The sequence below is a fragment of the Acanthochromis polyacanthus genome, chromosome 14 (genome assembly GCF_021347895.1).
Source record: "Acanthochromis polyacanthus isolate Apoly-LR-REF ecotype Palm Island chromosome 14, KAUST_Apoly_ChrSc, whole genome shotgun sequence".
Taxonomy (NCBI): Eukaryota; Metazoa; Chordata; class Actinopteri; family Pomacentridae; genus Acanthochromis; species Acanthochromis polyacanthus.
This window is the reverse complement of record NC_067126.1, coordinates 36,115,803-36,131,678: the sequence shown is the minus strand read 5'-3', so window position 1 is coordinate 36,131,678 and position 15,876 is coordinate 36,115,803. Positions and strand designations below refer to the sequence as shown.

Genomic DNA, 15,876 nt, shown 5'->3' with positions numbered 1-15,876 from the left:
TGACTGATTATGAGTTTGGAAACACCTGTGATGTCAATTAAATGACACACCTGAGTTAATCATGTCACTCTGGTCCAAATAGTTTTCAATCTTTTATAGAGGTAGCATCATTTTTGTCCAGGCCTGTTTCATTAGTTTGTTTTTTTAATAATTATGTTAATCAACAATTCAAAAGTGATGGCTGTTTTTGATTATTTAATTTTCAATACATTTTTATTTATTGTTACTTTTGTGAGTTTCAAGTGATTTCAGTGAGAATTGTGGGTTTTTCCTTCTTTAACTGAGGGGTACCAACAATTTTGTCCACATGTGTACGTTCATGTTTATCCCACTTTTACAATAAAAGATTTTAAGTTGTTTTACTCACAGAGGACACCGAGGACGATTCGTCCAAGCAGAAGGAAAACACTCAGCAGCCCCAAACAGAGAATAACTGAATGAAAACTCCTCTGAGAACTCCTCGGACCTTAACGTAGAAATAAACCAATTATCTGCACAGCAGTAAATGACAGATAATAATGTATATTGTATTTAGAATCTCTGTCACTTCATTCTTACCTGTTTGATTCCTTGGAACGTTTTGGGTCAGCAGGTTTATCACGTTCAATATTGACATAAATTCCTCCATTGCTGGTAAGTTTGCTGATTTTTCCTCAGATTATCAGGTCTGTAGCACAGACTGCAGTGACTGTGAAAATGTGATCGTTTTCAGTTTCTTACATTCTCAGGAAGTGACAAGTTTCAGAAGTGATGGACGATCAACCGCTGAAACAGAATTGTTTGCCCTGTGGCTGTATAATGGCAGTGACGTGGAAAGATACATCCTGTGTGGTTTACAGTTCTCTAGCTGGTGTTTTAAATTAGATGTAATGTAGAACTGCTTTTTTACTGATCAGCTGCATTCACATTACATCCTCAAATGGTCCAATTCAAATGATTTTGCATTAAAGTGACTGAGATTCAGCTTTTACTGTCAGTGTGAAGAAACCAAATCAGACTTTATGTGACCTTCAGTCTCACTGGTCTGATCTCTGGCTGGCACATCTGAACGTCTCACTTCTCACAGTCTGGAAGTAAACAAGGGAGAACAGCAACAGGGTTCAATCAAGAGACAAAAATTTAAACATATTTTATTCCAACCAAACCTACATGTACTTTTTTTGACATCTGTTTTATTAGTGTTTGAACTTTGTTGTCTTCTGCAATGACAATAGAGGAATCTGAATCTGAATCTATAAAGTGCTGAATAGAGGTTGTTTCCACCATAGCAGTCTGCTAGTTAGTTAGCTAGCTAGCTGTTAGTCTGTCAACACTTTCCTTAAATTCTTCCATAGGAACGGTCACAGACTCATACACAACGTTGTCTCAGTTTAAGGTCTTTTCTGGAATGTTTGATCACATCTCAATTGTCCAGTTGCTGCAGATTTGTAGATGTTCACTTTTCCATTTAATATCTAAACACTCTAAGACTTGGTCGATATTGACATTTGGTTCAATCTATAATAGAGAGACTTTTGATGTCCATGGGAAAAAAACTAATATTTGTGTTCACTATAATCATTTCTTTACAAATTCCATAATTATTTATTATTGAAAAATCACTTATTAATAAAAAAATGACTGGAAATCACTAAAATGTCAACTAAGTAACAGCCCGAATTTAATTACAACCACCTTTTAATTAGCTGAACAATAATAAATGAACTTACTGAGAAATAATTTTGATTGTGTTCTTATATTAAGTTTAGATAATTATGAACATATTTTTTGGCAATATATCAAATTTCAGATGGAAAATAACAAACTAAATCACTTTCACTAAATTCCCCATTACAAAAACATCTCTCAAGGAAGTGTGTTAATTCCAGATCACATGACCTGCTCATATGATGTCATTTCCTCCTGAAGAAAAGACTAGAAAGACTCCAAGGCTTTTTGACTATTTAATGTAAAGTAGTCAACAGGTTTACTACAATATCTTTAGAAATAACTTTCTATTTCATTTTTACTCAGTTGTATGTATAACATTTAGAAAAATCTTTATGTAAAAATGTCATGTGATGTTTGGTTTTAGGTGGCCATGTTGATTTTAGGCCTGAAAACAGCAAAATGTCCACTGTGATACAAAAACTCCCAGAATATACATTGAACCATTTCTTTTAAAAGCAGATCCTTAATGGACTTCATTTGATTTGTCTGTTCCAAAGTCTTTTATGGATCTTTAGAGGAAATGATGTTTCCTGGGCTTTTTAAAAGGTGTGTCAGGGTTGCTTCATGTTTGTACCACTAGATGGAGCCAGTGACATTTATAATGCTTTAATGTGTGTTTGTGTTCCACAGAATATGAAAGGCTTCTTTATAAGATTATTATTAGATTATTATTAGTTATATAGTGAGTTTGGTGGATTGTGCTGATAGCTACATATTAATATTTGTTTTAGTTTACTCTTACATTGTTTTCCGTGTTTGTTTGCATGTTGTGTTTCTTATTTGTAGCTTGCATTTGATTGTCTTCATGTTTTCTTCTTATTGCAGCTCTCAGTTTCTATCTGGTTCGATTATACGTGTCTTTACTCATATTTGCTTCCATCTCTTTCATTTTTATTGTTGACATTTTAGTCAGTTTTTATTCAATAAATGATTGTTTCTATAATGAATAATTATAGAATTTATAAAGACATGATCATAATGAACATAAAAAACATTAGGTCTTTTTTATTTTAACAAAATGTATGCAAGTTATATCCAATGGACTTCAAACATCTCTGTTACAGACTGACACATTTTCAAGCTAAAACTTGATTTGTTCCTTTCACAGTTGTTGTTTTGTTGCACTACTGACACATGAAGAGGTAAAACCTACTATCCTTAAAACACACACACACATAAATATACTGGAAGAAATAAATGTTTTGTTCACTTGCTTTTTGTTTTTCTTTACTGTTTTAGTTGTCATTTTTTGAAGCAATTATTTTACAGATTTTCCCTTCAGATCTATGAAAATCACAAAAATTAAAATTAATTACATGTTTTCAGCTGCAGCCATCAGTAAAAAAAAAATCACTATTTCACACATATTTTCTGTTATTTTCACAGATTTTACAGTTTTTCAACTTTCTTTTTCAACATACTTTTTTGTGGCACTCTCAGATTTTCACAGATTTTTTTTGTTTTACACATTTTTATTTTCAGACAGATGTACATATATGCAAGTATAGATACATTACACACGTGGACAAAATTGTTGGTACCCCTCAGTTAAAGAAGGAAAAACCCACAATTCTCACTGAAATCACTTGAAACTCACAAAAGTAACAATAAATAAAAATTTATTGAAAATTAAATAATCAAAATCAGCCATCACTTTTGAATTGTTGATTAACATAATTATTTAAAAAAACAAACTAATGAAATAGGGCTGGACAAAAATGATGGTACCCATAACTTAATATTTTGTTGCACAACCTTTGAGGCAATCACTGCAATTAAACGATTTCTGTATTTGTCAATGAGCGTTCTGCAGCTGTCAACAGGTATTTGGCCCACTCCTCATGAGCAAACAGCTCCAGTTGTCTCAGGTTTGATGGGTGTCTTCTCCAAATGGCATGTTCAGCTCCTTCCACATATGTTCAATGGGATTCAGATCTGGGCTCATAGAAGGCCACTTTAGAATAGTCCAACGCTTTCTCTCAGCCATTCTTGGGTGTTTTTGGCTGTGTGTTTTGGATCGTTGTCCTGTTGGAAGACCCATGACCTGCGACTGAGACCAAGCTTTCTGACACTAGGCAGCACATTTCTCTCCAGAATGCCTTGATAGTCTTCAGATTTCATCGTACCTTGCACACTTTCAAGACACCCTGTGCCAGATGCAGCAAAGCAGCCCCAAAACATTACTGAGCCTCCTCCATGTTTCACCGTAGGGACAGTGTTCTTTCTTCGTATGCTTGGTTTTTGAGTCTATGAACATAGAGTTGATGTGCCTTACCAAAAAGCTCCAGTTTGGTCTCATCTGTCCAAAGGACATTCTCCCAGAAGCTTTGTGGCTTGTCAACATGCATTTTTGCAAATTCCAGTCTGGCTTTTTATGAGTTTTTTTCAGCAGTGGTGTCCTCCTTGGTCGTCTCCCATGAAGTCCACTTTGGCTCAAACAACGACGAATGGTGCGATCTGACACTGATGTACCTTGGCCTTGGAGTTCACCTTTAATTTCTTTGGAGGTTGCTCTGGGCTCTTTGGATACAATTCCAACGATCCGTCTCTTCAATTTGTCATCAATTTTCCTCTTGCGGCCACGTCCAGGGAGGTTGGCTACTGTCCCGTGGGTCTTGAACTTCTGAATAATATGAGCCACTGTTGTCACAGGAACTTCAAGCTGTTTAGAGATGGTCTTATAGCCTTTACCTTTAAGATGTTTGTCTATAATTTTTTTTCGGATGTCCTGGACAATTCTCTCCTTCGCTTTCTGTTGTCCATGTTCAGTGTGGTACACACCTTTTCACCAAACAGCAGGGTGACTACTTGTCTCCCTTTTAAATAGGCAGACTGACTGATTATGAGTTTGGAAACACCTGTGATGTCAATTAAATGACACACCTGAGTTAATCATGTCACTCTGGTCAAATAGTTTTCAATCTTTTATAGAGGTACCATCATTTTTGTCCAGGCCTGTTTCATTAGTTTGTTTTTTAAATAATTATGTTAATCAACAATTCAAAAGTAATGGCTGTTTTGATTATTTAATTTTCAATAATTTTTATTTATTGTTACTTTTGTGAGTTTCAAGTGATTTCAGTGAGAATTGTGGGTTTTTCCTTCTTTAACTGAGGGGTACCAACAATTTTGTCCACGTGTGTAGATAGTCAGTATATGCAAGGTTGGAAATTCAACTGGTCTTCACACAGATAGATTTACAAGTACAATGATGTACACTGACACAAACTTGTTTTTAGAATGATTTTAAAAAGAGGAAGTACCACTTTTATTTCTTCTTGGCACCTTGAGGCCCTTTCAGAACTACATCTATTTGGTCTCTAACTTTACTCTAGTGACATTTATCAGCTTTTTTGATGCAGTTTCCCCTTTAACAGTTAGTCAACACACAGTATTTGTCTTTGTAATTTATTAAAGAATAATAAAGCAGAGAAATGCAGAGTAAATATTTCAGCTGAAGAGCAAGCTCTGACACCAGAGCGTGTTCAGAGATCTGACCCACATTCAAACAAGAATGCAAATTATAATCGCATCAGTCCTTCACACACCGCAGCTTTGTTTCCTCATGAAGACGACATACGGTCTGGGTGTTATTAGACCTTGGTGTTGATGCTGGTCACAACAGAATCACACACCAGAACAAAATAGTAGAAAACATTCAGAGTCAGATCTTTTTATGTGCTCTGATTAACACACTGGTTTGTGATGGTCACAGTACAAATACAGTTCATCCAAGTACTAATGACATTTTCTACAACAATGATGTCATTTTTTTTAAAAAATTACTCAATGATCCACTTTCAGCAAATTTGTTTAGGTATTGAATTTTAAGACATGTGTGAATGACAGCAGTTCTGGAAATACTTAATATAAAAGCCTGAAGTTCTCACAGTTATTTCTCAGATATCTGACCTTCAAATACACATGATCCTCAAACAAATAATGCAGCAACATTATGTTGTTTTTCACAGATCCACTGCAGAGACGATGTACATGACAGATCATTCCAACGAGTGTTGTTGTAAAAATATCTGATAGTTGCACAGTCTTCTTCACCATGTTTTCCTCGATTGTAGGCTGGTTTGTGTTCCAGTAGCTGGCAAGTCAGTAAACAAAAGAATTATTAGACTGTTTTTTCTTTGACAAAAGAATCAGAATTGGATCAGATCGGTGTCTGATGTGTGAATAGCCTTCTTCTATGATGATAACATGTCAGATATGATGTGAATGGTTCAGTTGGTGAGCGGTTTGTGATTCCATGTGGATGTAAATATCGATGCTATGCTAAAGTGAAGCCTTACTTCAGAATCAGAGGAGTTCCAATCCACCCACATCCAGGTCCCTTCTGTTTGGATGTCATTCAACCCCAATCCAAGTTGGTTTGTTGGTGACGTAGAGAGAAACGTCTGTTCAACATGAAGAAATTACATTTTAGCTCTTAAACCACAATACAGTATGAGCATTTACCAGTTTTCTATGAACACATCATAATACAACTGCTCTAATTAAAACTAACAATTAAAAAAAAGCTGCAAGCAATGATAAGGGGACCAATCAGCTAGACAGGGTCTAATTGCCATGACAACTGAACATATTAAAGTGTTCATGTAAACATTGGTAGAAAGAATGCAATTCCTTGTGTGTTGTGGTCTTGTTGTAAGGTTGGAGTTGCTTTGATGGATGAACAAAGTTTTACAAATCAAAAATCGAGGCCAGCTTTTGTCAGGCTTGGACTAAAGATCAGCAGGACCAATGGTGGTGAAGATGGAAAAGAACTGTGGACGGTCAAAAACTGTCAATAGGGCGGATAACGGAATATTGCAGAAACTGATCTATTAAACAGTTCAACGCCTCAGGAAGGGGAGGCAGGACTTGGACAGACTATGTAGCTGAGGAGGAGAACTGCAGACTGAGGACACTGTCAAGAAGTGGAAGTTGAATGGAAATGCTCTTTCAACCACGTTAACACGTATTCTGCTGAGGAGGCAGTGAATGAAGACTTGGGGGAAGCTCATATCCATGGTAGAGGTCACTGTGGTGGTCAAGAAAGTCAATCAGTGGCAAAGCACTCGGTGTGGATGAGATTCATTCAAGACTGAGGGACTCTGGACATTGTCGGGACTGTCTTTACTGACATGCCTCTTCAGTGGTCAGCTGGGACAGTCAGTGTGGAGTGGCAGTTGGAGGGTGGTGGTTCTTATTTAAAAAATGAGAAGTGCTTCAATTACTTTGCTATCACACGTCCTCCCTGTGAAAGTTTACTCCAGAGTGCCAGAAAGGGAGGCTCAACTGATCATCTAAGTTTCAGATTCAGGATGTGATCCGGCCCTTCCATGGATGGATTATTGGACGGACGGACGGATGGATGGACAACTGAATATCTATGCAGAAAATGTCTGTTGTTAGTTGTTTAAAGGTTTCTAATCTTTAAATGTGGGCTTATTAAAGACACACAGTTAAAGTCTACAATGTCTGAATTAAAACACACTGGAAGAGAACACAGCTATTTCCTTTTAGTCTTGAAAAACTGGGCAAAGTAATATACACCGAGGATGAAGACTGAAATACATTTCCATGTTATTGAAAACATGCTAAAACAAATTCTCTACCTGTTCTTCATCACTGTTTATCACCACCAGATCTGCTCCTTTTCTTCTGCAGTCCTCCCTGCTTTTGGTCCAGGAATCAGACTCTTGAGAGAGGTGATAACAGGAACAGCTGAACATCTTCCATCCTGCAGGACACGTTTTCTCTGGAAGAAATATCAAACGATGCTCATTACTGACCAATATGTGGATGTATTTATGAAGTTATTTTAGCACAAGTCAATGTTTTCAGCAGTTACCCCTAAAGGCCCCTACAACAATGTCTAAGTTAGACTTGGATCTAAACAGTAACTTTTCTTCAGTCCATGCAGTGATTTTATTTGCTAGAAGACATATTATGGGTGAAATAAGAAGTCTACATCATGACTGAAGATTTCTATCTTGAAACTACAGAGTAATGATGACAGTCTTAAAACACGGCTTCAGACTTCCGCTATTTCCAACCCAACCCATGAACCCAGTCCTGTTCTACAGGAAACAGCTGTGTAGAATTGCACATACACATGTGGACAAAATTGTTGATACCCCTCGATTAATGAAAGAAAAACTCACAGTGGTCACAGAAATAATTTGAATCTGACACAAATAATAAAATACAAAATTCTATATAAATTAACCAATGAAAATCAGACATTGCTTTTGAACCGTGATTTAACAAAATTATTTTAAAAAATAAACTCATTGAACAGACCTGAAAAAAATGATGGTTCCCTAACCTTAATATTTTGTTGCACACCTTTTGAGGCAATCACTGCAATCAAACGATTTCTGTACCTGTCAATGTCCACGTGTGTAGATTATTTTAGGGCAGTAAGAGGTTAAATTCATTTAATGAAAGATTGCAGAGCATGCAGAGATGCAAGTTTTTTGGGGTTTAATCAATGATGAGAGAGGCACTTTATCTTATTTGATCATTTCTTATTTTTGATTCTTCTACTCATTTTGTGGTCATCTCATGACTGGAGAGTAACAGGTAGACATTTCTATCTTCTATCAGGCAGAGAAGGACTCACTCTGTTTGGACAAAGTCTGAAGTCTGTCCCGTTCTTTGGTCATTTCAGTGAGGCTGGCATTCAGTCGGTCTCTCTCTTCTGTCATGGAGGAAAGTTGATCATTGCTGGCCTGCAGACACTCAGTCAGGTTTTGTTTGATGGAGGATAAATCTGCAGCCAAATCACGGTCTGAAATATCACGGTACATGTTTTGAGGGCATGAATGACCAGGACATAAATATGATCTGATTTCACTACAAACCATACACAAACTTGATAAATCTTATTGCTAATTTAATTTATTTCCATAAAATCCATCTTAGCTCCTCTGTTATTATTAATGATTGATAAAAATGAAACCAGTTTTAATGTTGAGAATGCAGCTTAGAAATACCTGAACTCCGAGGTTGAAGTGTAACTGTGTTCTAACTGTAGTTTTACAGCATCACTGGGTTAAACTAGTGCAGCTGTTATTAGCAAAAAGAGAAGTCCAAAAACTGTTGCAGCATCTTGTCAAGAAATTTTCCCTGTACTTCTACTTTCCAAAAATGATTTAGTTAATTTTACTTTTGTAGTAAAAAATAGGACTTATTGATGTGTCTCCATGCACGACGTCGTTTTCCTGTGAACAGGGAACAACTGCTGTCATGTTCTCAGTGTCTTAAAATGATTTCTGTTTGAATCGTTGTAATTTGTGCTTGTTTGGTTTGTCAGATCTGATTCTGGATTTCAATCAAAATGCTGCACCAAAAGTTTTACTCTGCACATATTTAGGGGGGTGAGTGTTATAAAGTTAAAGGGGAACTTCGTTTTTTTTCAACCTGGAGTCTGTTTTCATATGTAATTTCATACATGTGAGTGATGGAGAAATGAATTTTCGACATAGCTCCAGTATTTAGCCAGGCAGGCAGCTTAGCAGCTCAGCTAGCAGCTCAGCTAGCGAAAAGTATGGGGCAGCTGGCCCCCCCGCGTCAAAGTCCGCCCTAACGTGCTTTTTTCCCCACACAGACCAGCTCGGATGGTCTCAACGAGTGTCCCACAACATACTAGAGATGAGAAGTGAACGAAAACCTCCACATTACCTGGCGATCGCTCTTTGTTGTGGTCTGTATCCAAATCTCAGGACGCTAGGAAGCAAATCTCGTTCTGAAATCGTGCGACAGCTCGTGCCAAAACTGCGATTTCAGAACAAGATTTGCTTCCTAGCGTCCTGAGATTTGGATACAGATGACAACAAATAGCGATCACCAGGTAATGTGGAGGTTTTCGTCCACTTCTCATCTCTAGTATGTCATGGGACACTCGTTGAGACTATCTGAGCCGGTCAGTGTGGGAAAAAAGCATGTTAGGGCGGACTTTGACGTGGGGGGAGGGGGGGAAAGTTGCCCCATACTTTTCACTAGCTGAGCTGCTAAGCTGCCTGCCTGGCTAAATACTGGAGCTATGTCGAAAATTCATTTCTCCATCACTCACATGTATGAAATGACATGAAAACAGACCCCAGGTTGAAAAAAAACGAAGTTCCCCTTTAACTCATTAGAACCAGACTCACAGAGGACACCGAGGACGATTCGTCCAACCAGCAGGAAAACACTCAGCAGCTCATACATAACATGCACATGCATAACACATGCCTGTGCTCAGCGCAAGGCAATTTTTCATTAAAGATTTAGGATAAAGATGGAAGGATTTTGCCTTTTCCAGACCCCTGAATCTATGAACTTTATAATCTAAGTGGAGAGTAACAGGTAGACGTTTGTATCTTCTATCAGGCAGGGAAGGACTCACTCTGTTTGGACAAAGTCTGAAGTCTGTCCCGTTCTTTGGTCATTTCAGTGAGGCTGGCATTCAGTCGGTCTCTCTCGTCTGTCATGGAGGAAAGTTGATCACTGCTGGCCTGCAGACGCTCAGTCAGGTTTTGTTTGATGGAGGATAAATCTGCAGCCGAGTCACGGTCTGAAATATCAAGGTACATGTTTCAGAAACACCAAAGTCCTGATGCTTTACTACTAATCCTGTCTCTCAACTTCAGTCCTAAATCAATTTATTCTCACGTTTTGTGGAACTAAGCTCAATTAATCTGATTTCTGTAGAGAACAAAAACAAAATTTGACTTATTCTACTGTTCTGACCCGAGTTCCTTCCATAAAATCAATCTTAGCTGCTCTAGTATTATTCAAGACTGACATGAATTAAATGAATTTAAATGAGGTGGGGGACTTGAACCCAAGGCTGACTTTACAGAAGAAGTTAAAAGTATCTGAACCCAAGTGCAGCTGTTCTAAAACTGTAGTTTTACAGCATCATAGCGCAAACTAGCTCAGCTGTAATGAGTAAAAAGAGAAGTCCGCCTATCATATCGCGCCTTATATTGAAAAAAATGACCTAAAACCTGCATCTGAAGCAGTACTTTTTATTCCTGTGGCAAAAATAGACAGTCACAGGCAAGGTAGTCGTCCTTCAGAGCAGAATAAGGTTCCTGAAAATCACACATTTACACACGTGGACAAAATTGTTGGTACCCCTCAGTTAAAGAAGGAAAAACCCACAATTCTCACTGAAATCACTTGAAACTCACAAAAGTAACAATAAATAAAAATTTATTGAAAATTAAATAATCAAAATCAGCCATCACTTTTGAATTGTTGATTAACATAATTATTTTAAAAAACAAACTAATGAAATAGGGCTGGACAAAAATGATGGTACCCATAACTTAATATTTTGTTGCACAACCTTTTGAGGCAATCACTGCAATTAAACATTTCTGTATTTGTCAATGAGCGTTCTGCAGCTGTCAACAGGTATTTTGGCCCACTCCTCATGAGCAAACAGCTCCAGTTGTCTCAGGTTTGATGGGTGTCTTCTCCAAATGGCATGTTTCAGCTCCTTCCACATATGTTCAATGGGATTCAGATCTGGGCTCATAGAAGGCCACTTTAGAATAGTCCAACGCTTTCCTCTCAGCCATTCTTGGGTGTTTTTGGCTGTGTGTTTTGGATCGTTGTCCTGTTGGAAGACCCATGACCTGCGACTGAGACCAAGCTTTCTGACACCAGGCAGCACATTTCTCTCCAGAATGCCTTGATAGTCTTCAGATTTCATCGTACTTTGCACACTTTCAAGACACCCTGTGCCAGATGCAGCAAAGCAGCCCCAAAACATTACTGAGCCTCCTCCATGTTTCACCGTAGGGACAGTGTTCTTTTCTTCGTATGCTTGGTTTTTGAGTCTATGAACATAGAGTTGATGTGCCTTACCAAAAAGCTCCAGTTTGGTCTCATCTGTCCAAAGGACATTCTCCCAGAAGCTTTGTGGCTTGTCAACATGCATTTTTGCAAATTCCAGTCTGGCTTTTTTATGAGTTTTTTTCAGCAGTGGTGTCCTCCTTGGTCGTCTCCCATGAAGTCCACTTTGGCTCAAACAACGACGAATGGTGCGATCTGACACTGATGTACCTTGGCCTTGGAGTTCACCTTTAATTTCTTTGGAGGTTGCTCTGGGCTCTTTGGATACAATTCCAACGATCCGTCTCTTCAATTTGTCATCAATTTTCCTCTTGCGGCCACGTCCAGGGAGGTTGGCTACTGTCCCGTGGGTCTTGAACTTCTGAATAATATGAGCCACTGTTGTCACAGGAACTTCAAGCTGTTTAGAGATGGTCTTATAGCCTTTACCTTTAAGATGTTTGTCTATCATTTTTTTTCGGATGTCCTGGGACAATTCTCTCCTTCGCTTTCTGTTGTCCATGTTCAGTGTGGTACACACTTTTCACCAAACAGCAGGGTGACTACTTGTCTCCCTTTAAATAGGCAGACTGACTGACTATGAGTTTGGAAACACCTGTGATGTCAATTAAATGACACACCTGAGTTAATCATGTCACTCTGGTCAAATAGTTTTCAATCTTTTATAGAGGTACCATCATTTTTGTCCAGGCCTGTTTCATTAGTTTGTTTTTTTTAAATAATTATGTTAATCAACAATTCAAAAGTGATGGCTGTTTTTGATTATTTAATTTTCAATACATTTTTATTTATTGTTACTTTTGTGATTTTCAAGTGATTTCAGTGAGAATTGTGGGTTTTTCCTTCTTTAACTGAGGGGTACCAACAATTTTGTCCACATGTGTACGTTCATGTTTATCCCACTTTTACAATAAAAGATTTTAAGTTGTTTTACTCACAGAGGACACCGAGGACGATTCGTCCAAGCAGAAGGAAAACACTCAGCAGCCCCAAACAGAGAATAACTGAATGAAAACTCCTCTGAGAACTCCTCGGACCTTAACGTAGAAATAAACCAATTATCTGCACAGCAGTAAATGACAGATAATAATGTATATTCTATTTAGAATCTCTGTCACTTCATTCTTACCTGTTTGATTCCTGGAACGTTTTGGGTCAGCAGGTTTATCACGTTCAATATTGACATAAATTTCCTCCATTGCTGGTAAGTTTGCTGATTTTTCCTCAGATTATCAGGTCTGTAGCACAGACTGCAGTGAGTGTGAAATGTGATCGTTTTCAGTTTCTTACATTCTCAGGAAGTGACAAGTTTCAGAAGTGATGGACGATCAACCGCTGAAACAGAATTGTTTGCCCTGTGGCTGTATAATGGCAGTGACGTGGAAAGATACATCCTGTGTGGTTTACAGTTCTCTAGCTGGTGTTTTAAATTAGATGCAATGTAGAACTGCTTTTTTACTGATCAGCTGCATTCACATTACATCCTCAAATGGTCCAATTCAAATGATTTTGCATTAAAGTGACTGAGATTCAGCTTTTACTGTCAGTGTGAAGAAACCAAATCAGACTTTATGTGACCTTCAGTCTCACTGGTCTGATCTCTGGCTGGCACATCTGAACGTCTCACTTCTCACAGGTCTGGAAGTAAACAAGGAGAACAGCAACAGGGTTCAATCAAGAGACAAAAATTTAAACATATTTTATTCCAACCAAACCTACATGTACTTTTTTTGACATCTGTTTTATTAGTGTTTGAACTTTGTTGTCTTCTGCAATGACAATAGAGGAATCTGAATCTGAATCTATAAAGTGCTGAATAGAGGTTGTTTCCACCATAGCAGTCTGCTAGTTAGTTAGCTAGCTAGCTGTTAGTCGTCAACACTTTCCTTAAATTCTTCCATAGGAACGGTCACAGACTCATACACAACGTTGTCTCAGTTTAAGGTCTTTTCTGGAATGTTTGATCACATCTCAATTGTCCAGTTGCTGCAGATTTGTAGATGTTCACTTTTCCATTTAATATCTAAACACTCTAAGACTTGGTCGATATTGCATTGTAAAAAAATATCCGAGCACCTTGTATAGTAGCTACAAGTGTGACGTTTCTGAAAATCAAACAGTTTGGCAATCGGTTCAAAATTCGGCGAATAATTCCACTTTTAGATTCAGCAGTACCTCTCTCCTCCATAGATTTCTATGCACCGCTGCCTCGGCTGGCCCCGGTCCAAGATGGCGGCGCTGCAGGCACATCGCTCGAGTGGGCAGCCGCAGTCAATGAGGCGTCTCCGTATATATGTCTATGGTGGACACCTGTTACTCAAACATGCCCGACCAATGGAGAAGCATCCGCCCACTGTGGGATGTTTGTGTCAAAATGATTCAATCGCAAAAACAGGCTTCAAAACTTTTTCACTTCGATCGGAAAAAAAGGCGTTTGAATGCCAAAACAAAGTCGAAACACTCCGAACACTTTTTTTTTTGCTTTGATTAAATTTTTTTTTGATTGAAGTTATATCTTTTGTGATTGAGTAATAAAGAAACAAACGTCCTACTCATTTTATGGCTCAAATCCAAAAATATGACTTCAATCAGAAAATATATTTTCAGTCAAATAAAAACTGAATTCAATAATGAAAAAATTTCAAAGAAAAAACGTGTTCGAATGCATTTGTTTTTTAGTCTCAAATATTTTTCTGTTGGGAAAACGTTTTTTTCTTTGAATTTTTTATTATTATTATTGAAGTGACCTTTTTTTATTGAAAACATTTTTTGAGGTTGGGGCTGCTTTTGTTTTTATTGAGTAATAAAGAAACAAATGTCCTACCCATAATATGGCTCAAATCCAAAAATATGACTTCAATCAAAAAATGTATTTTCAACAACAACAAAAAAAAATTCTATCAAAGAAAAAAACATGTTTATATGCAATTTTTTTTGGGTCTCAATTTTTTTTTTTGCATTTGAACAAGTTTTTTCTTTGATTGAAAACATTTTTTTGATTGAAGTGAAGTTTTTTCTGATTAAAAACATGTTTTGCGATTGGAGCAACTTTTTTTCGATTGAAAAATAAAGAAACAAATTTACCTTCATAGTTTCCCCTTTAACAGTTAGTCAACACCAACCCGGTCTCACGGGGATTCGTGAAACTGTGACGTAAGTTTTTGTTTCGGTTTCGTGCGCACCAACACGATTTCGTCATGTTTTTCGTGCAGCTCACCACGAACGAAACCCGCTGTGGTAATCACATCTGAAAGTGGTTTATACCGGCGGATTCATGAGGATCTAAGCTGTCCATCGGTGTTTGCGGCCGCAAACACCGATGGACAGCTTAGATCCTCATGAATCCGACGAATCTAAGCTCTCCATTGGCGTTTGCGGCCGCGGCGGCCGCAAACGCCGATGGACAGATTAGATCGTCATGAATCCGACGAATTCGCATAGGAATGTAAAGAATGTCCGGCGGCTGCGGTGGCGGATGCGGTGGCGGCCGCAAACGCCGATGGACAGCTTAGATCGTCATGAATCCGCCGGTATAAACCACTTTCAGATGTGATTACCACAGCGGGTTTCGTTCGTGGTGAGCTGCACGAAAAACATGACGAAATCGTGTTGGTGCGCACGAAACCGAAACAAAAACTTACGTCACAGTTTCACGAATCCCCGTGAGACCGGGTTGTCAACACACAGTATTTGTCTTTGTAATTTATTAAAGAATAATAAAGCAGAGAAATGCAGAGTAAATATTTCAGCTGAAGAGCAGAGCTCTGACACCAGAGTCGTGTTCAGAGATCTGACCCACATTCAAACAAGAAATGCAAACTTATAATAGCATCAGTCCTTCACACACCGCAGCTTTGATTCTTCATGAAGACGACACACGTTCTGGGTGTTATTAGACCTTGGTGTTGATGCTGGTCACAACAGAATCACACACCAGAACAAAATAGTAGAAAACATTCACAGTCAGATCTATTATGTGCTCTGATTAACACACTGGTTTGTGATGGTCACAGTACAAATACAGTTCATCCAAGTACTAATGACATTTTTCTACAACAATGATATATATATTTTTTTAAAAATACTCAATGATCCACTTTCAGCAAATTTCTTGAGGTATTGAATTTTAAGGCTGTGTGTGAATGACAGCAGTTCTGGAAATACTTAATATAAATGCCTGAAGTTCTCACAGTTATTTCTTTAGATATCTGACCTTCAAATACACATGATCCTCAAACAAATAATGCAGCAACATTATGGTTGTTTTTCACAGATCCACTGCAGAGACATTGTACATGGAAGATCATTCCAAAGAGTGTT

The 15,876-nt window shown here is 37.9% G+C and overlaps 1 long non-coding RNA gene across 1 annotated transcript in view; it reads left to right on the top strand.

The window, feature by feature from the left end:
• LOC127537083 (uncharacterized) overlaps positions 1–12,878 on the top strand; it is a 39,497-nt gene extending 26,619 nt beyond the window's left edge. Inside the window, exon 3 of the long non-coding RNA XR_007946568.1 lies at positions 12,793–12,878. This is a non-coding gene — a long non-coding RNA (uncharacterized LOC127537083). The remainder of the gene's footprint in view (positions 1–12,792) is intronic.
• The last annotated feature ends 2,998 nt before the right edge of the window (positions 12,879–15,876 follow it).